This window comes from Rhinoderma darwinii, chromosome 4, assembly GCF_050947455.1.
Source record: "Rhinoderma darwinii isolate aRhiDar2 chromosome 4, aRhiDar2.hap1, whole genome shotgun sequence".
NCBI classification, from domain to species: domain Eukaryota; kingdom Metazoa; phylum Chordata; class Amphibia; order Anura; family Rhinodermatidae; genus Rhinoderma; species Rhinoderma darwinii.
In genome coordinates, this window is record NC_134690.1 from 251,681,598 (window position 1) to 251,702,614 (window position 21,017).

Below are 21,017 nucleotides of genomic sequence, written 5' to 3' on the forward strand. Positions count from 1 at the left end.
CTACTGAAATAGTAGATTTTAAAATTAATTTTATATTAATCTGCAACAAAATGGCCTTGTTTATGCATACTATTGTTTTGGTCTTTAAAACGCATGGGTCAGCACTGACGAATGGTATTTCTGGCATAATGCTAGAAATACAACACACGACCGTTGAGCCCCACTGAGCCAGTGGCGGATTAAGTAGACCATAGGCCCTGGGCTGTTCCACAAACTCGGGCCCCCCTTCCCCACTGACATTCTGCCGTGTATAAAGTAAACACCTCCTTTTTGTGCGAGCATTGACAAATGGGTGTTATGATTCCTCTTGTCAAACGGCTAAGTCCCTACATACCGTCAGTCTCCAACCGTCGCTGACAGTATCACACTGTGTAGGAACACATCCTCCTGACAATGGGAATGGTAACACACATTTGTCTATTAGTCCTGGGTACACAAAGACTTTATGTGGAATACAAGGATTTCCTACAACAGACATCTCAGGATTGGGGACAGATCCTCTATAGATCCAAGGACTCACAAGTGACGTCTTCTCTGATGGGAGTCGTTCTCTTTTCTTCTCCATCTGACACAGACCAGTATTGCGACTTCTCCTGATGAGACATCTTTGCTCTTCGCTTCTGTAGCCATTTCCAACCTCTATAGAAACACAAAAATTTAGACACCAAGGCCCAGGACCATATATTAAAGGGTTGTCCGGGCACGGACTGTTTTTTTTATACTGATGACCTATCGATGTGCCCGGACAACCCCTTTTACGCAGACTAATCAATTAGAAAACATATAGACCCCAGACCTTCTAAACAATTGCTGTCCCCAAACCAGACCCCCCTAAGCAAATACAGACCCCAGAACAAGCACCCTAAATAAATACAGACCCCAGAACAAGCACCATAAATACAGACCTCAGACCAGGCCCACTAAATAAAGAACCCTCTTAAACAAATACAGAGCCCAGACCGGACCCCCTAAATATACAGACCCCAGACCCCCTAAATATACAGACCCCAGGTCAGACCCCTAAATATAGACCCCAGACCAGACCCCCTAAATATACAGAGCCCAGACCTCCTACAATTAGACCGCAGACCAGACCCCTAAATACAGACACAAGACCAAACTCCCTAAATACAGACCCCTTAAACTAATACAGAACCCCAGACCCCTTAAATATACAGACCCCAGACCTCCTAAATACAGACCCTAGACCAGACACCTAAATACAGACCCCAGACCTCCTAAATACAGAACCCATACCAGACCCCTAAATACAGACACAAGACCAGACCTCCTAAATACAGACCCAAGACCCCTTAAACTAATACAGACCCCGAAATACAAACCCCTTAAACTAATACAGACCCCAGACTTCTGAAATACAGACCCCTTGAATAAGGTCTTGTGACCTTTATGTCTGCAGGTCCTTTTAAAGGACATACACAATACCGTTTTGTTACAGTTTTTACCGCGATTCGCTGCAAAATCACTGCAAAAACGCATTGTACTTCGCACAGCCACAGGCCCCCCAGGAGCCTCGGGCCCCCGGGCAGCCGCCCAAAACACCCAATCATGATCCGTCATTGCACTGAGCCCCCTGATTGGCTGCAGCGGTCACATGCTACATGCATGTAAACAATTACCGGGAGTGCAGCCCGAGTACCAGCGCTGGATCGCTGGGGAAAGAATAGGTAAGTACTGATTCTTTTGCTTATTTATCTGATTTGCAGCCATTGTCAAAAAAGTTTCAGAACACGGATAACCCCTTTCTGTTGTGAGGTGGGGCCTTCATGGATCAGACTTTTTTTTCAGCACGACCCACAGATACTTGATCAGATTGATATCTGGGGAATTTGGAGGTCAAGTCAACACTTTGAGATCTTTGTCAAGTTCCTCATCTCATTCCTGCAAATTATTGCAGCGTGGCAGGGGACATTACTGAATAACGTTGTCATGAAGGTGGTCCATTTCGTCTGCAACATTGTTTAGGTGGTAAATGCCAAAGTTACGTTGACATGAATGCCATTATCCAACGTTTCCCAGCAGAACATTGCCCAAAATATTACACTGCCTCCACTGGTTTGCCTTCCTCTCACAATGCATCTTGGTGCCATCTTTTCCCCAGGAAAATGATGCACACGCACCCGACTTTCCACATGAGGTAAAACCAAAAGTGATTAATCAGATGAGGCCACTTTCTTCCATTGCTCCATGGTCCAGATCCAGGCCCTGCCTTAGCGGTGTGTGACTTGTGTCATTGCACTGTCTACATGGGGAAGGTGGGGGTATGACACGATCTACAAGGAGGAGGTGTTGGATGTATGGCACGTCTACAAGGAGAAGGTGGGGGATTATGGCACTGTCTTCAAGGAGGAGGTGGGGGATTATGGCACTGTCTACAAGGAGGTGGTATGGCACAATCTACAGGGGGGCACTATCTACAAGGGGGGCTGTGTGTAGCAGCCAGGGGAGGGGGCAATATACTGTGTGGAGGCCTCTAAGCGGATATTATACTGTGTAGGGGCACTACAGGGGGCAATATACTGTGTCTGGCTCTAAGGGGGCATAATACTGTGTGGGCACAATTAGAGGACAAAATACTGTCCTTGAAGGGGTTATAATATATATATGATATTATTAAATATTATTATTATTATACTGTATGGGGGCACTAAAGGGGCATTATACTGTTTGGGGCACTATATAGGGCATTATACTGTGGAGGGCATTATACTTTTTTATGGGGCATTTTTTTTATGATGGGGTGGGGCGCCAAAAGATAATTTTGCACGGGGCATCATCTATCCTAAGGCCGGCCCTGTCCAGATCTGATGCTCATGTTTCCAGTGTAGTCTCTTTTGGCAGTGGACAAGAAGTTTTAACTTTTTCAGCATTTTGTAGCCCTTCTGTAGGATTGAACCAGAGAGGCTTGGGGCATCCCTGTCGCCGGATCAATGATTGTACATCCTTGGACTACTTTTGGTAGGTACTAACCACTTCATACCGAGAAAACCCCACAATGCCTGTTGTTTTGGAGATGCTCTGGCCCAGTCATCACAATTTTGTACTTGTCACAGTCGCATAGAGCCTTACAGATTTTTCTTGCTTCCAACACATTAACTTCAAGAACTGACTGTTCACTGGCTGCCTAATACAGTGAAGGAAATAAGTACTTGATCCTTTGCTGATTTTGTAAGTTTGCCCACTGTCAAAGACATGAGCAGTCTAGAATTTTTAGGCTAGGTTAATTTTACCAGTGAGAGATAGATTATATTAAAAAAACCAGAAAATCACATAGTCAAAATTATATACAGTAAAGGAAATAAGTATTTGATCCCTTGCTTATTGCTGATTTTGTAAGTTTGCCCACTGTCAAAGTCATGAACAGTCTAGAATTTTAGGCTAGATTAATTTTACCAGTGAGAGATAGATTATATAAAAGAAAAAAAAACAGAAAATCACATAGTCAAAATTATATATATTTATTTGCATTATGCACAGAGAAATAAGTATTTGATCCCCTACCAACCATTAAGAGTTCAGCCTCCTCCAGACCAGTTACACGCTCCAAATCAACTTGGTGCCTGCATTAAAGACAGCTGTCTTAAATGGTCACCTGTATAAAAGACTCCTGTCCACAGACTCAATTAATCAGTCTGACTCTAACCTCTACAACATGGGCAAGACCAAAGAGCTTTCTAAGGATGTCAGGGACAAGATCATAGACCTGCACAAGACTGGAATGGGCTACAAAACCATAAGTAAGACGATGGGTGAGAAGGAGACAACTGTTGGTGCAATAGTAAGAAAATGGAAGACATACAAAATGACTGTCAATCGACATCGATCTGGGGCTCCATGCAAAATCTCACCTCGTGGGGTATCCTTGATCCTGAGGAAGGTGAGAGATCAGCCGAAAACTACATGGGGGGAACTTGTTAATGATCTCAAGGCACCTGGGACCACAGTCACCAAGAAAACCATTGGTAACATGTAGCATCCCAGAAGATACCCTTCTGGTTCCCTGTTATTTGTATGTCATGCATTGTATGTGTTTTACATGTCTTTATTATTTTTCACACAGTGTGCTGTTCACCAGCTGAAGAGAAGGATGAAGGTATCAGTGGGGAGCCACTAGAGGGTGCATTGTACATCTAGCATTGTTTGAAAAGGGGGTGGAGCCTGGCTACAGCCCTAGAGCCTCACTCTGACTCTCTCTCAGGGTCTGCACAGGGGAGTCGGGTCGTGTCTGTGAGGAGACAGACATGTCTGCTAGCTGCTCTGACACAGCAGATTAATACAATCCTTTCAACTGGCAACAGGTCTCAGCACCTGCAGCCCAATGCAAGAGGAGGAACAGTAAGGAGATTGTAACCAGCATATCATCTCTATCATCACCACAGCAAGTATTATTTAGCTGAAAAGCTGTCTGTCTGTTTCTGAGGAGAAGTCTATATAATATTGGGCCTCAGAACTCCTGCTGGCGCTGTTACTGGTTCTGCCGCACGCCACAATTAATATAAGAAGTGTCTATCAAGTCACTCAACTACAACCCTCATCACTGAGAAAAGTGAGTTCATTTATTACACACGCTGCTGGAAAAGTGAATGATTTCTAGATATAGCTGGACAATTGGAACCCTCATTGGTCACCCACTGGTCCCTTCTTCCCCTCAACTGTTGAAGTGGACAGAAGATAACGTGCCTCCATTTTGGAAGACTGTATAAAGTTCTTCAGTAAACGTGAGTTATTCAAATCCCCTGTGTCGTCTGGTCCCTGCACTGCATAACATCAAGGGCACCCCACATACCACCTTGCCAGGCGCACACATACTACTACCACCATCACGGGAGTTGCTACGGGGGAAAAGACTATCACCACCATCATCCATAGTGCAGCCCCCCTGTCACTGTGCCAGCCCGAGAAGGAGCGAGGGAGGAGAGGTAGAGATTCCTACAGATACCTCAGGCCATATACCGTGCACTTCACTACTGCTCCCATCCTCCTGGGAAGCTCTTCCTCGTGGTTGCTGCATATAAACTTTGGCGTCACGAACAGGATACGTTTAAATCGCATGTGGGCCCCAAACCAGAGAGACTTTGTCCCAAAGCCCTGGTCCCCACCGTACAAAGCTGCAACCGCAGCTGCAAGAGACTATTTCAGCCCCAAAAGGGGTTAAAATCACTGTTTCCCGGCAGTTCCAGCCCAAAAGGGGTTAATCCACCATTTTACCTCACAAACTGCTGCGTCACAGTTCCATTTACCCGCTCCAGACAGGTTAACCTGCGGCGCCAGTCTAGCGCCACCATCTGGATGATTATAGGAACTCACAATATCCAGCACAGGCAAGAGGGAACGGCCGAAAACTGCTAGGCGCCGCCATCTTGGATGAGTGAAGCCTCTGCACGGCACCTCCACCGCGGATCCCCTGCAACCAGCAACTCTCCCAAAAACATCACAGGAGAGCAACGGAACAGCCCGGTAACAAAGTACAGCCCAGAGGGAAGCAACAGCATACCATCGGTGAGTCCCGATTCAATTGGCCATCAAGTTAACCCCTGCTGTACCACCACCGGTGCCCAATAAAAAGCCCGGGAGCATCCTGGACATCACTCCGGACCCAATAAAAAGTCCGGGAGCACCTTTAACAAGACCCCCGACTCAGTTAAAAGTCCGGGAGCGCCAATAATAGACATTGGAAAAATTTAAAGGGACAGTAACAATGTCGGACTTAAGTGACACGGAAGAGCCCGGTCTCAGCACGGTCACTACACCGGCCATGACAGAAAGAACAACACCTGCTGCAGCACCCTGCATCATGCCGCTGTCCATGCCCTACTATGCAGGGGCCCCATGGCTGCCCCACTACAAAGGTGAACCACACACCTTAAAAGACTTTAGAAAAAAGATGCTTGCCATGTTCCGCCTCTACCCCATTCCAGAAGAACAGAAGGTAGAGATCTTAATGGGACAACTACAAGATGTGGCCCTAAAAGAAGTGGAGTCCTGGCCACGTATCCAAAAGAAGGCTGTGGATCAGATCCTGGTCCAGCTACGTACCACCTTTGAGCCCAAATCCATCTCTGAGCTCAGGATGAGGTTCATGGACAGAGTTCAGCAACCAGGTGAGACACTCCGAAATTTTGCTCTTTCCTTACAGGAGACCATGAGGGCCATGATACAAGCCGACCCCCATGAGGCTGAAAAAGCAGACAGAATCCTGAGGGAGCAGTTCATTGAAGGAGTCGCCTCAGATTCCATGAGTCATCAACTACAAATGATGTCCGTCCAGAACCCTGACAGCACCTTCCATGAGTTTAAAGAACTGGCCATAGAGGTACTAGAAAGAAGGCCCAGAAGAAGAACAGTCAGGGCTACCACCCCTCTTAAAGAGGCAGAAGAGGAACCTGCCCCAGTAGCACCACATCCAACACCTTGCAAGCCCATCACCTACCAGGCTACACAGGCTCAAATCACAGCTGGAGGAGATCAGTACCAAGATCAACTGAAACTCATTGCCAAAAGCCTGGAGCAAGTCTGCCAACGACTGGAGAATCTAGAAGCCAGCTCTCCAGTAAAATGTGAGCTGCCAACATCTAGAGACAGTTATCCAAATAGTCCTAGCAAGGGCTACCGCAATAGTCCCAACAAAACGTCGACAGATCGCTTTGATGAACATGGGAGACCTGCCTGCAGACACTGCCATAAGATAGGTCACCAAGAACGTCAATGCTGGGCGTTAAACGGACGTCTCCCGAGGCAGAGGACCATTCCTCGGGAGGAGAAATAATAGGTCCCAAAGATCCAAAATGGCTGCCACGGTTTGTCGGACCTCGTCCAGAAGTTACCATCCGCATCAATGGAGTACCATTTGCTGCCCTCCTGGATACGGGATCCCAAGTGACAACCATCCAGCAGGCCGCCTTTGAACAACACTGGAGTAGCGAGATCCTGATGCAACCTCCAGAAGCCTGGTTAGACGTCATCGCTACCAACGGCCAGTCCCTACCTCTGCACGGGTACTGGGAGCCTACTGTCCAAGTGGGAGGAGTGCACTTACCTCAGCAAGGAGTCCTCGTGATCAAAGTTAAAGATCAAGGACAACCCACAGTAATTCTGGGAATGAACATCCTAAAGCACTGCTATGGAGAAATGCTAGAGGCCCTACGACAATCCGTCCCCAAGGCTTCCCAGGCTGCCCAGAAGGTAATACACAAGACCATCCGTGTACTGGCTGCCCAACAGCGATTCACCAACGCCAGAGGAGAGATCTGCAGAGCTCGCATCAAGGACCACCATCCAGTAACCCTAAAACCTGGCACAGAAACACTGCTATGGTGTCGGGCCCGTTCAGGCCTACAAGGACTTGACTACCAAGCCCTAGTGGAACCAATACCACTAGATGAACATCCAATGGTTATGGCTGCCCGAAGTTTAGTGACTGTGGTCGAAGGGAAAGTACCCATCCGTCTTCTCAACTTAGGAGACCAATCAGTAACCCTGAGGAAGTACTACCCTGTAGCACAGCTGTCCCAACTCAGTGTGCAAGACCTGGTGGACATTCCAACTGTCACCGCTAAACAGGCTGCACAGCAACTAAAGACGTCAGAAGAAGCACCAGTAACACCCTGGTGGGGAGAAATCCATGTGGGAACTGCAACAACACCTGCCTACCAGATCCAAGGAGTACTTGAAGTGGCTCAGGATAGCCATGAAGCCTTCAGTAAGCATCCTCTGGACAATGGGAGAGCAAAAGACATTGAGCACACTATTCCCACTGGTACTCATCCTCCCATTAAGGAAAGACACAGGCCTATACCACCTGCCCTATACCAAGACGTGAAGCAGATGGTCCACGACATGAAAGAGGCTAAAGTCATCCAAGAAAGTCACAGCCCCTGGGCTGCACCACTAGTTCTTGTCAGGAAGAAAGATGGCAACCTTCGCTTCTGTGTGGATTACAGAAAAATTAATAACATTACCCACAAGGATGCCTATCCTCTTACAAGGATTGAAGAATCTCTGACAGCCCTGGGATCAGCTGCCTACTTCTCTACACTGGATCTCACAAGTGGTTACTGGCAAGTACCAATGTCTCCAGCTGATAGGGAGAAGACAGCCTTCACCACCCCAATGGGCTTATTTGAGTTCAATTGCATGCCCTTCGGACTGTGCAATGCTCCTGGAACATTCCAAAGGCTGATGGAAAGATGCCTAGGTCACAGGAACTTTGAGACTGTGCTCCTATACCTGGATGACGTCATAGTCTACTCCAAGTCCTATGAAGATCATCTCAAGCATCTAGCTGAAGTGTTCCAGGTCCTAACCAAAAATGGCTTAAAAATCAAACTCTCCAAGTGTCACCTCCTCCAACCTCAAGTCCAGTACTTGGGACATATAGTGAGTGCAGAAGGCATAAAGCCAGATCCTGAGAAGATAGCTGCTGTCCACAGTTGGCCTACACCTACCACTGTGAAGGAAGTAAGAAGCTTTCTCGGATTTGCCGGGTACTACCGGAGATTCATTCCTCATTTTGCCCGCATCGCTGAACCGCTACAAGAACTCTTGAGGGGGCACCCTAAAGAACACTTGAAGAGGAGAATTCCCATTAACTGGAAAGAAGAACAAGAAATTGCCTTCCAGTTACTGAAAAGATTATTGACTGAACCACCCATTCTGGGCTACCCAGATTACAGCCTGCCCTTCCATCTTTACACAGATGCAAGCAACCAAGGACTTGGTGCAGTGCTGGCCCAACAACAAGGAGACAAAGAAAGAGTGATCGCCTATGCAAGTAGAGCACTCAAAGGAGCTGAAAGAAACTATCAGAACTATAGTTCCTTCAAGCTGGAGTTCCTTGCATTGGTCTGGGCCGTCACAGAGAAGTTTAAGGACTACCTTGCCGCTTCTTCCTTCACTGTCTTCACAGATAACAACCCGCTAGCACACCTGAACACCGCAAGGCTGGGAGCCTTAGAACAGAGATGGGCTTCACGATTAGCAAATTACAACTTCATGGTCAAATACAGAACAGGCAAGTCCAACATCAATGCGGATGCCTTGTCCCGCCTGCCTACAGGAGAAGACCCGGAGAATCCTGATGATGACAACCACAAAGAGGAAGTAGAGATGCCTGCATTCTACAACCGCTTTGCAGATCCTGATGCTATCAACAACAAAACCCAGGTACATTGTTCTTCCCAACAGGCCAAGAAGCAGTCACCAGAACAAGAACAATGGGCCCTGTTGCAAGCTGAGAGCAGAGTGATTGGAGATATCCTAGACTACCTGGATACCAAAAAAATACCCATTAGAATCCGCCGAGGCAACACAGACCCAGAACTACTTCGCCTTTGGAGACAAAGGAAACGTCTCTTTGAAGAGAATGGTCTGCTGCTGAGGAGAGTGCTGGATCCCATCACCAGTAATCGGCTGCACCAAATTGTCATCCCAAGGAGAGATGCCAAAGTTGTCCTTGAGGCATACCACAACAAGTCTGGACACTTTGGAGTTCAAAAGACAGAAGCTACAATTCGCAGAAGATTCTATTGGATCGGAATTAGAGGTGATGTCGAGAAATGGTGTCAAGAATGTACTGCTTGTGCCTTAGCAAGAGGAGAGAATCCAAACCAAAAGGCCCCTCTGCATCCTATCGTGAGTCATCGACCGCTGGAGATCGTGGCCATCGACCATGTGAAAATGGAACCAAGTAGAACAGGATACACTTATGCCATGACCATCATCGACCATTACACCAAATTCACAGTCGCAGTACCAGTAAAGGACTTGACAGCAAAGACCACCGCTGCAGTCTTCCTAAAAACTTTCCTTCTACCCTATGGCTGTCCTGAGAAGATCTTGACAGATAGAGGTTCTGCATTTGAATCCCAACTATTTCAGGAACTTTGTCAGCTGTACAACTGTAAGAAACTAAGAACAACCGCTTACCATCCCCAAGGAAATGGGTTGTGTGAGAAGATGAACCAGATTCTGATTGAGATGCTCAGAACTTTACCGCCTCATCAGAGAGCTGTCTGGCCAAATCATTTGCCTGAGTTGGTGTACATCTACAACAACACTATGCAAGCCTCCACAGGTTACACCCCATACTTCCTATTGTTCGGAAGACAAGGAAAGCTGCCTTCAGACATTTCATTGAATGTGTCCGTTCCAGATGACTTGAACCCTCTACCAACCACAGAGTGGGTGAGTGAACACCAAAGACGCATGGCTGATGCAAATGAAATTGTTGAAGCTAGGATGGAAGAAGCGAGAAAGAAGCAACAACATGATTATGACCAACATGCTAATGCTAAACCCTTTCAAGTTGGAGACCTTGTCTGGTTGAAAAACTTTCAAAGAACCAGCAAATTGGACACTAAGTGGGAAAGAATCCCTTATACCATCAAGGCTGTCCCATACCAAGGAACAGATATCTATGAGATCCAAAGAGATGGTAAACAACCGCAAATTGTCCACCGTAACAGGCTTAAACTGTGCCTACTAGATCAACAGTTGCCTACCATTGAACAGGAAATATCAATTGAAGAACCAGTTGCAATTGATCTACCAGAAGTAACTGAAGCTATTGAAGCAACAACTACTGAGTCCTCAACTCAAGAGCAACACTTGGACATAAAGAACCCACTGAGTTGGTGGTTTACCCCAATTTTGTCATTCCTTGCACCTGATCCTACACCTACAGTGTCTACAACTCACACAGAGGACAGATCACATCATGTACCTGCTGTTGTTGTACCTGAACCTGTCAGGAGATCAGAGAGAACCACTAAAGGAGTGAAACCAGTTCGCTATAGGGATTGAATATAATTGCAAGTAGGGAACAAGAAAGACTCTTATGTTCTAGAGCCCCTTCTTCATTTCTTCATTTATTCCTATCCAAGTTAGGCCGAAGCCTACCAACCCTTGTTACGTTCAAGAGGGAATATCCCCATAGACTCTGACGTACCAGAGCCCCTCATATCCTAAGTGCCATAAACTGTTGGACACTGCCGCTAATCTTGACTTGAGACTTCTGCCCCTCATCTTCCAACTGTTACAGAAGAAATCTTCGCCCCTATTCCCCCTTCGTGAGTCAAGAATACAGGAATACAATGTTATTAAGATGTTTGCATTTCATGTTAACCCTTTTTACATCTTTTAGGCTGTTCATATCCAAGAAAACGACGAGGACGTCTTGTCTTAAGTCCGGGAGTATGTAGCATCCCAGAAGATACCCTTCTGGTTCCCTGTTATTTGTATGTCATGCATTGTATGTGTTTTACATGTCTTTATTATTTTTCACACAGTGTGCTGTTCACCAGCTGAAGAGAAGGATGAAGGTATCAGTGGGGAGCCACTAGAGGGTGCATTGTACATCTAGCATTGTTTGAAAAGGGGGTGGAGCCTGGCTACAGCCCTAGAGCCTCACTCTGACTCTCTCTCAGGGTCTGCACAGGGGAGTCGGGTCGTGTCTGTGAGGAGACAGACATGTCTGCTAGCTGCTCTGACACAGCAGATTAATACAATCCTTTCAACTGGCAACAGGTCTCAGCACCTGCAGCCCAATGCAAGAGGAGGAACAGTAAGGAGATTGTAACCAGCATATCATCTCTATCATCACCACAGCAAGTATTATTTAGCTGAAAAGCTGTCTGTCTGTTTCTGAGGAGAAGTCTATATAATATTGGGCCTCAGAACTCCTGCTGGCGCTGTTACTGGTTCTGCCGCACGCCACAGTTAATATAAGAAGTGTCTATCAAGTCACTCAACTACAACCCTCATCACTGAGAAAAGTGAGTTCATTTATTACACACGCTGCTGGAAAAGTGAATGATTTCTAGATATAGCTGGACAATTGGAACCCTCATTGGTCACCCACTGGTCCCTTCTTCCCCTCAACTGTTGAAGTGGACAGAAGATAACGTGCCTCCATTTTGGAAGACTGTATAAAGTTCTTCAGTAAACGTGAGTTATTCAAATCCCCTGTGTCGTCTGGTCCCTGCACTGCATAACATCAAGGGCACCCCACATACCACCTTGCCAGGCGCACACATACTACTACCACCATCACGGGAGTTGCTACGGGGGAAAAGACTATCACCACCATCATCCATAGTGCAGCCCCCCTGTCACTGTGCCAGCCCGAGAAGGAGCGAGGGAGGAGAGGTAGAGATTCCTACAGATACCTCAGGCCATATACCGTGCACTTCACTACTGCTCCCATCCTCCTGGGAAGCTCTTCCTCGTGGTTGCTGCAAACACATTACACCGTAATGGATTAAAATCCTGCAGTGCCCGCAAGGTCCCCCTGCTCAAGAAGGCACATCTACAGGCCCGTCTGAAGTTTGCAAATGAACGTCTGGATGATTCTGAGAGTGATTGGGAGAAGGTGCTGTGGTCAGATAAGACTAAAATTGAGCTCTTTGGCATTAACTCAACTCGCCGTGTTTGGAGGAAGAGAAATGCTGCCTATGACCCAAAGAACACCGTCCCCACTGTCAAGCATTGAGGTGGAAACATTATGTTTTGGGGGTGTTTCTCTGCTAAGGGCACAGGACTACTTCACCGCATCAATGGGAGAATGGATGGAGCCATGTACCGTCAAATCCTGAGTGACAACCTCCTTCACTCCACCAGGACATAAAAAATGGCTCGTGGCTGGGTCTTCCAGCACGACAATGACCCGAAACATACAGCCAAGGCAACAAAGGTGTGGCTCAAAAAGAAGCACATTAAGGTCATGGAGTGGCCTAGCCAGTCTCCAGACCTTAATCCCATCGAAAACTTATGGAGGGAGCTGAAGATCCGAGTTGCCAAGCGACAGCCTCGAAATCGTAATGATTTACAGATGATCTGCAAAGAGGAGTGGGACAAAATTCCATCTAATGTGTGCAAACCTTATCATCAACTACAAAAAAGTCTGACTGCTGTGCTTGCCAACAAGGGTTTTGCCACCAAGTATTAAGTCTTGTTTGCCAAAGGGATCAAATACTTATTTCTCTGTGCACAATGCAAATAAATATATATAATTTTGACTATGGGATTTTCTGTTTTTTTTTAAATATAATCTATCTCTCACTGGTAAAATTAACCTAGCCTAAAAATTCTAGTCTGTTCATGTCTTTGACAGTGGGCAAACTTACAAAATCAGCAAGGGATCAAATACTTATTTCCTTCACTGTATATTTATTTGCATTGTGCACAGAGAAATAAGTATTTGATCCCCTACCAACCATTAAGAGTTCAGCTTCCTCCAGACCAGTTACACGCTCCAAATCAACTTGGTGCCTGCATTAAAGACAGCTGTCTTAAATGGTCACCTGTATAAAAGACTCCTGTCCACAGACTCAATTAATCAGTCTGACTCTAACCTCTACAACATGGGAAAGACCAAAGAGCTTTCTAAGGATGTCAGGGACAAGATCATAGACCTGCATAAGGCTGGAATGGGCTACAAGACCATAAGTAAGACGCTGCGTGAGAAGGAGACAACTGTTGGTGCAATAGTAAGAAAATGGAAGACATACAAAATGACTGTCAATCGACATCGATCTGGGGCTCCATGAAAAATCTCACCTCGTGGGGTATCATTGATCCTGAGGAAGGTGAGAGCTCAGCCGAAAACTACACGGGGGGAACTTGTTAATGATCTCAAGGCAGCTGGGACCACAGTCACCAAGAAAACCATTGGTAACACATTACGCCGTAATGTATTAAAATCCTGCAGTGCCCGCAAGGTCCCCCTGCTCAAGAAGGCACCTGTACAGGCCCGTCTGAAGTTTGCAAATGAACATCTGGATGATTCTGAGAGTGATTGGGAGAAGGTGCTGTGGTCAGATGAGACTAAAATTGAGCTCTTTGGCTTTAACTCAACTCGCCGTGTTTGGAGGAAGAGAAATGCTGCCTATGACCCAAAGAACACCGTCCCCACTCTCAAGCATGGAGGTGGAAACATTATGTTTTGGGGGTGTTTCTCTGCTAAGGGCACAGGACTACTTCACCGCATCAATGGGAGAATGGATGGAGCCATGTACCGTCAAATCCTGAGTTACAACCTCCTACCCTACACCAGGACATTAAAAATGGCTCGTGGCTGGGTCTTCCAGCATGACAATGCCCCGAAACATACAGCCAAGGCAACAAAGGTGTGGCTCAAAAAGAAGCACATTAAGGTCATGGAGTGGCCTAGCCAGTCTCCAGACCTTAATCCCATCGAAAACTTATGCAGGGAGCTGAAGATCCGAGTTGCCAAGTGACAGCCTCGAAATCTTAATGATTTACAGATGATCTGCAAAGAGGAGTGGGCCTAAATTACATCTAACATGTGTGCAAACCTCATCATCAACTACAAAAAACGTCTGACTGCTGTGCTTGCCAACAAGAGTTTTGCCACCAAGTATTAAGTCTTGTTTGCCAAAGGGATCAAATACTTATTTCTCTGTGCACAATGCAAATAAATATATATAATTTTGACAATGTGATTTTCAGTTTTTTTTTAAATATATATAATCTATCTCTCACTGGTAAAATTAACCTAGCCTAAAAATTCTAGACTGTTCATGTCTTTGACAGTGGGCAAACTTACAAAATCAGCAAGGGATCAAATACTTATTTCCTTCACTGTATATCCCAACCTTTGTGCCATTGTAACACAATAACCAATGTTATTCCCTTCCCCTGCGCGGAACATACTGTAATTAGAAAATTAACCTGTCATATGTGATTTTAATAACATTAGTAACATTAATACATCAATAATATAGTGATGTGCTGTATATAATATGGTTAGCTAATGACAGGTACATTAGTCTCTTCTCTTTACTTTGATATGCTAAAGAGGTTGACTACTTTGGCCAATCCCTTTTAATTTGGAAGAGTCCCCGGAAAATAAGCTGATCACAAGATATCCTGCTGCTTAGAACTTAGCAGTAAAATGTGGAGGAAACTTGAGACTAATGAAGTATTACACAATTCCCATTGAAATCAATGTTCTGTCCATGTAGTGCAGAGATGTGTTGGGCCCTCTAGAGCTAGCTGTAGCCTCTCTCCATTTAGACTAATAGAGAAAGGTCCAGCTGGATCCCCCACTCTATTAACCTCTTACCAACATTTAACGTAAATGTACGTCATAGTCGATAAGTATTCAGGGTGCTCATGGTCTATGCCCGCTCCTTACGCCACAGCTGTCACCCGTATATTACAGCTGACACCTCTCACTAACAGCCGGGAATGTTGATAACTCCATTCCCGGATATTTAACCACTTAGATGCCGCAGTCAGTAGCGGCATCTAAGAGGACACTTATGTCACTCCATCGACCCCCCGTAATGTGATTGCCGGGTGCTTATGTTTGTTATGGCAGCCTGGGGGCCTAATGAAAGCCCCACAGGTCTGCCATATAGGTGCTCATATAGCAAGACTTAAAGTGGTTTTGCAAGACTTTTATATTGATGGCCTATCTCTATGATAGTTCATAAATATCAGATCGGTGGGAGGCCAACTTCAGGCCCCCCTACTGATCAGTTGACTGAAGGGGCCGTGGGGACAAACGCCTTTTTATAGTTAACCAGGTATAGCGCCGTACACTAATAGAGCGGCTGTGCCTGGGATTGCCGTTTTATGCAGCCTGTTCCCATTTAAATTAAAAGTTAAATGCAAAAACCCTTTTAGTATATTTCCACTAAAGTAATGTAAAAAATCAACATCATTTTGGTATCACCGCTTTCGTCAGAGTCCGAACTATTACAGTATAACATTATTTAATCAGTAGGGTGAACGTCGTAGAAAAAGAAAAAAAAAAATTGCTGTTTTTTAGTCACATTAGCTCCAAAGATTGGTTGTCATCTAGGGGGAGTAAAAAAAAAAATATTTTAATAAATGATTGTAATAAAGTTTTAGTAATATACAAAACAAAATATTCAAATAAAAACAATTTTGCTTTTTCCCCTGTAAATTAATGTAAATAAAACAAAAAGATGACTGGTATCGCAAAGTTCGTAAAATTCCAAACTATTCTAATATAATGTTATTTAAGACACAGGGTGAACGCTGTAAAAAAAAACAACACAAAAAATAACATAATTGCTGTTGTTTGAGAACTTTAGCTTCCCAAAAAATGGTACCAATGAAAACGACAGCTTGCCCTACAACACATAAGCCCTCACCAGGGGTGTAACTAGGACAGACTTGGCTCCATTGCAAACTTTTGACTGGGCCCCTCTCCCCTGGGTGCCACACACAGTGCCCCCTGTAGATAACGCCCCCCTGTAGATTGTGCCATACAGCCCCCCTTGTAGATTGCACCATACAGGCCCCCATGTAGACAGTGCTATACAGTCCCCCCGTGTAGATCGTGTCACAACCCCCTTGTAGATAGTGCCACCTTTCCCCCTGTAGGTAGTGCCCCCTCCCTCCTTGGAGGGAGTGCCATACTAACCCCCTTGTAGACAGTGCCCCCACATCCTCTTTGTAATTAGTGCCATACAGCCCCCCTTTAGATAGTGCCCACCACCTCCTCCTTGTAGATAGTGCCACACAGCCGCCCCTGTAAATAGTGCTTCCAACCTCCCCCTTGTAGATAGTGCAATACATCCCCCCTTATAGATAGCACCCCTACCTCCCCCTTCTAGATAGTGCCATACAGCCCCCCATGTAGATAGTGCCCCCACACAAATAAAACAATTTTTTTTTACTCACCTACATTCCTGTGCGAATGCAGCTGCTTCACAGCATCCTCAATGCCGACGGGATCCTTGCGTAGGCCAGTGTGATCCAGTGACATCATCACGCAGGCCTGCGCAGGGATCCTGTCCCTGCGCCTGATAGGCTGCAGGCCGAACCTGGCCTGTAGCCTAGTAAATAGCTGAGCAGGGAGATACTTCCCTGCTCTACCATAGTGCTCAATATACCCATAACGGCAACTACCGGCGCCACCGTGCATTGGGGGGCCGTGACGGCGGGCGGTATGGGCCCCCTCATGCCGCGGGCCCCGTAGCAGCCACTATGGGTGCTACAGCTGTAGTTACGCAACTGGTCCTCACCCTGCTACATCGATGGAAAAATAAAAAGGTTATGAGTCTCAGAATATGGGCACACAAAACTTTTTTTTTTAGTTTTTAAAAGCAGTAAATCATTGAAAAATTCTATACAAATTTGGACTCGCAGAATTTAGTTAACATGCTATTTTATTGCATGCTGAACCACGTTAAAACAAAACCCAAAAAACAATAAAGGTAACTGCTGTTTTTTGAATTTATCAAACCCCACAAATAATTTTTTTAATATACTGTATTTAAGACCAAATAGTAGACTTATGTATTGGGTGTGTTTCCTCAATTGCATCTATGTAGTTAATGTGAGTTTATTCATTGCATAATTCACGGTGAACTACTGGATTCACTTTACAAAAGGCTTATGTAGTTGCGTGCAGTGTTTATATGTGCTGGAATTTATTTTTGTTAAGGGAGGTTTGCCTTGAATTCCTTTCATCACAGAGCAGTAATGATGTTTGCCAGAAATTAGAGATGACAAACATGCTTTATAGATTAGGAGCTAAATACTTTGTTAGAAATCGTTTGACATGGAGAAATGGTTTTTAAAAGGGCCCATGCTTAAAAACACATGTAAAATTAGGTAACAATTGTACTTATGGCCCTAACATTAGAGGAGACATTTAACTTACGTCTTTTAAATTTTCCTTAGAACTGACTTTGTTCCTAACTTTTCTACAGGGGCATAACATTAAACTTCTATGCCCCATACTAAATGTGTAAACCCTGACAATTACCGAGTCAGAGTAACCTCTGCTATATTTAATATTGCCACCCAGTTCCCAAATAATACTGCAATACAGTGGCCAAATAATACTGCCATAGAGTGTCCCAGAACTTTGACCCCTTAAACACCAGGCCAATTTGAGTTTTTTCCTTTTCGTTTTTTCCTCCCCGCCTTCCAAAACTCATAACTTTTCTATTTCTTTGTCGACATAGCCATATCAGGGCTTGTTTTTGCGGGACAAGTTGTAGTTTTTCATGGCACTATTTATTTTACCGCATAATGTACCGGGAATCTGCAAAAAAATTATTTGTGAGGCAAATAGGCAAAAAACATAGATTACACCATATTTTGGGGGTTTTCTTTTTACGGCGTCCATCAGACAGTAAAAACGACATATTCACCTTATTCTACAGGATGATACGATTACGGCAATACCAAATTTATATGCTTTGTTTTATGTTTTACCACTTTTAAAAAAATAAAATGATTTGCTAAAAAAAACAAATGTTTTGTGTTGCCCTGTTCTGAGAGGCATTCGTTTTTATTTTTCCAGCAATTTAGAGGTGTGAGGACTTCAATTTTGAAAAACGGCTGCATATAAAAACGGCCGCGAAAAAGAAGTGCAGGTCACTTCTTGAGCCGTTTTTGGAGCCGTTTTTGATAGACTCTTTTGAATAAAGCTCCAAAAACTGGCGTAAAAAACGCTGCGAAAATCGCTGCGAAAAACGCGACTGGCTTAAAAAACATCTGAAATTCAGAAGCTGTTTTCCCTTGAAAACAGCTCCGTATTTTCAGACGTTTTTGACTCAGCGTGTGAACATACCCTAACGGCTACTGCGTACTAGTACGTGGTATGTCGTTATGGGGGTTAAACATATAATTAGAACACGCTTGCTATATGCAAACACATGCACACATATACATGGTCACTACAAATACATGAACACATATGCATGGTCACTACAAATACACGCTCACTCAGTACATATTGTACATGCACACATATGCATAGTCGCTGCATGTAGACACACTCACATACATATTACTGTATGTACACATACGTCTACACATACATAACTGTGAATAAGCCCTTAGGTGAAGACATGCAGATTGCCAAACTTATAACAGCAACACTTCCTACCATGAACGCTCGGTACTACTTTGAAGATAGTGGATATGAGGGAAGTCGGGAGGAAATGGGAATTTTACAACCACCATCAACGGGGTGGAATAGGGACAGTGCCATTTGGTTCTGTGCGCCTTCAGTATTGAAGTAAACAGGTAAATGTCAACTAAACAAACCCTCTGAATCTGGGTCTCATGTGCAAACAATAACTCTCAAATAATGTATTTATGTAGTCGGATTATTACAGGCTTTTATAAGACGATACATTTTCTAAATAAGACTCAGCTCTGCTACATCTGCTCCTTTGCATAACTCCCATGACTTATCAGCAAAAGGGAACACTGAGATGCCAGGTTCCGTTCTCATATTGTTAGAATGTGTTATTTGAACTCAGACCTGAGGTTTCAGTTGCCTCCTGGATTTGTATGTAAAGTGGTGTTGTTGTCTCTATGGTAACCTGTTGGAATGTCATGTTTTTATGTCTGAAGAGGCATTCCTTAGTACAGAGCAATGTATGTGGAGGGCCTGTCTATACTGGTATTTTATGTTATATTTATTTGGGGCACTAAGCAAAAAGAACATTTTAAATTTTTCAATAAGGTTCATCTAAGAAAACCATTGCAATAGAACTGTGCGGGCTCCAAGACCACCAAATGCTGTGTATATACGGTGGATTCTTTTAACCCCTTCCCGCTTTGGCCACTTTTGACCTTCCTGACAGAGCCTCATTTTTCAAATCTGACATGTTTCACTTTATATGGTAATAACTTCGGAATGCTGTTACCTATCCAAGCGATTCTGAGATTGTTTTATTGTGACACATTGGACTTTATGTTACTGGCAAAATAAGTTCAGTATTCAAAAGCTCGATACGTTCAGTATTTAATTGTGAAAAACACCAAAATTGAGAGAAAAATTTCAAAAATGAGCATTTTTCTAAATTTAAATGTATCTGCTTGTAAGACAGGCAGTTATACCACACATAATTGTTTGCTAATTAATATCCCCCATATGTCTAATTTAGATTGGCATCATTTTTTGAACATCCTTTTATTTTTCTAGGACGTTACAATGCTTGGAACTTTAGCAGCAGTTTCTCACACTTTCAAGAAAATTTTAAAAGGCTATTTTTACAGGAACCAGTTCAGTTGTGAAGTGTCTTTGAGTGCCTTATATATAAAAACAAAAAATAAATAAGTCACCCCATTTTAAAAACTTCACTCCTCAAAGTATTCAAAACAGCATTTAGAAAATTTCTTAACCCTTTAGACATTTCACAGGAATTAAAGCAAATTAGAGGTGAAATTTACAAATGTCATATTTTTTTGCAGAAATAAATTTTTAATAAAAAATTTTTGTAACACAGAAAGTTTTACCAGAGAAATGCAACTCAATATTTATTGCCCAGGTTCTGCAGTTTTAGGAAATATCCCACATGTGGCCCTAGCGTGCTACTGGACTGAAGCACTGGCCTCAGAAGCAAAGTAGCACCTAGTGGATTTTGGGGCCTTATTTTATTAGAATATATTTTAGGCACCATGTCAGGTTTGAAGGGCTCTTGCGGTGCCAAGACAGTAGAAATCCCCCAAAAGTAACCCCATTTGGGAAACGACACACCTCAAGGAAATTATCTAGGGGTATAGTTAGTATTTTGACCACACAGGTTTTTTGAAAAAATTCTTGGAATTAGGCCGTGAAAATTAAAATCTAAGTTTTTTCAAAGAAAATGTAGGTTTAGCGATTTTTTTTCTAATTTCCACAAGGACTAAAGGAGAAAAACCACCAATTTCTCCCGAGTAAAACAGTATCACACATGTAGTCATAGACAGCAGTTTGGACACACGGCAGGGCTTAGAAGGGAAAGAGCGCTATTGGGCTTTTGGAACTCAAATTTAGCAGGAATGGTTTGCGGAGGCCATGTCACATTTGCAAAGCCACTGAGGGCACAAAACAGTGAAAACCCCCCACAAGTGACCCCATTTTGGAAACTACACCCATTGTGGAAATTATCTAGGGGTATAGTGAGCATTTTGACCCCACAGGTTTTTTTACCAAAATTATTGGAATTAGGCCGTGAAAATGAAAATCTAAATTTTTTCATAGAAGATGTAGGTTT

The 21,017-nt window shown here is 44.2% G+C and overlaps 1 long non-coding RNA gene across 1 annotated transcript in view; it reads left to right on the plus strand.

Annotated features, from left to right (window-relative positions):
• Positions 1-11,873: 11,873 nt before the first annotated feature.
• The window catches only part of LOC142761078 (uncharacterized), a 213,309-nt gene continuing 204,165 nt past the window's right edge, over positions 11,874-21,017 (plus strand). Inside the window, exon 1 of the long non-coding RNA XR_012883496.1 lies at positions 11,874-11,964. This is a non-coding gene — a long non-coding RNA (uncharacterized LOC142761078). The remainder of the gene's footprint in view (positions 11,965-21,017) is intronic.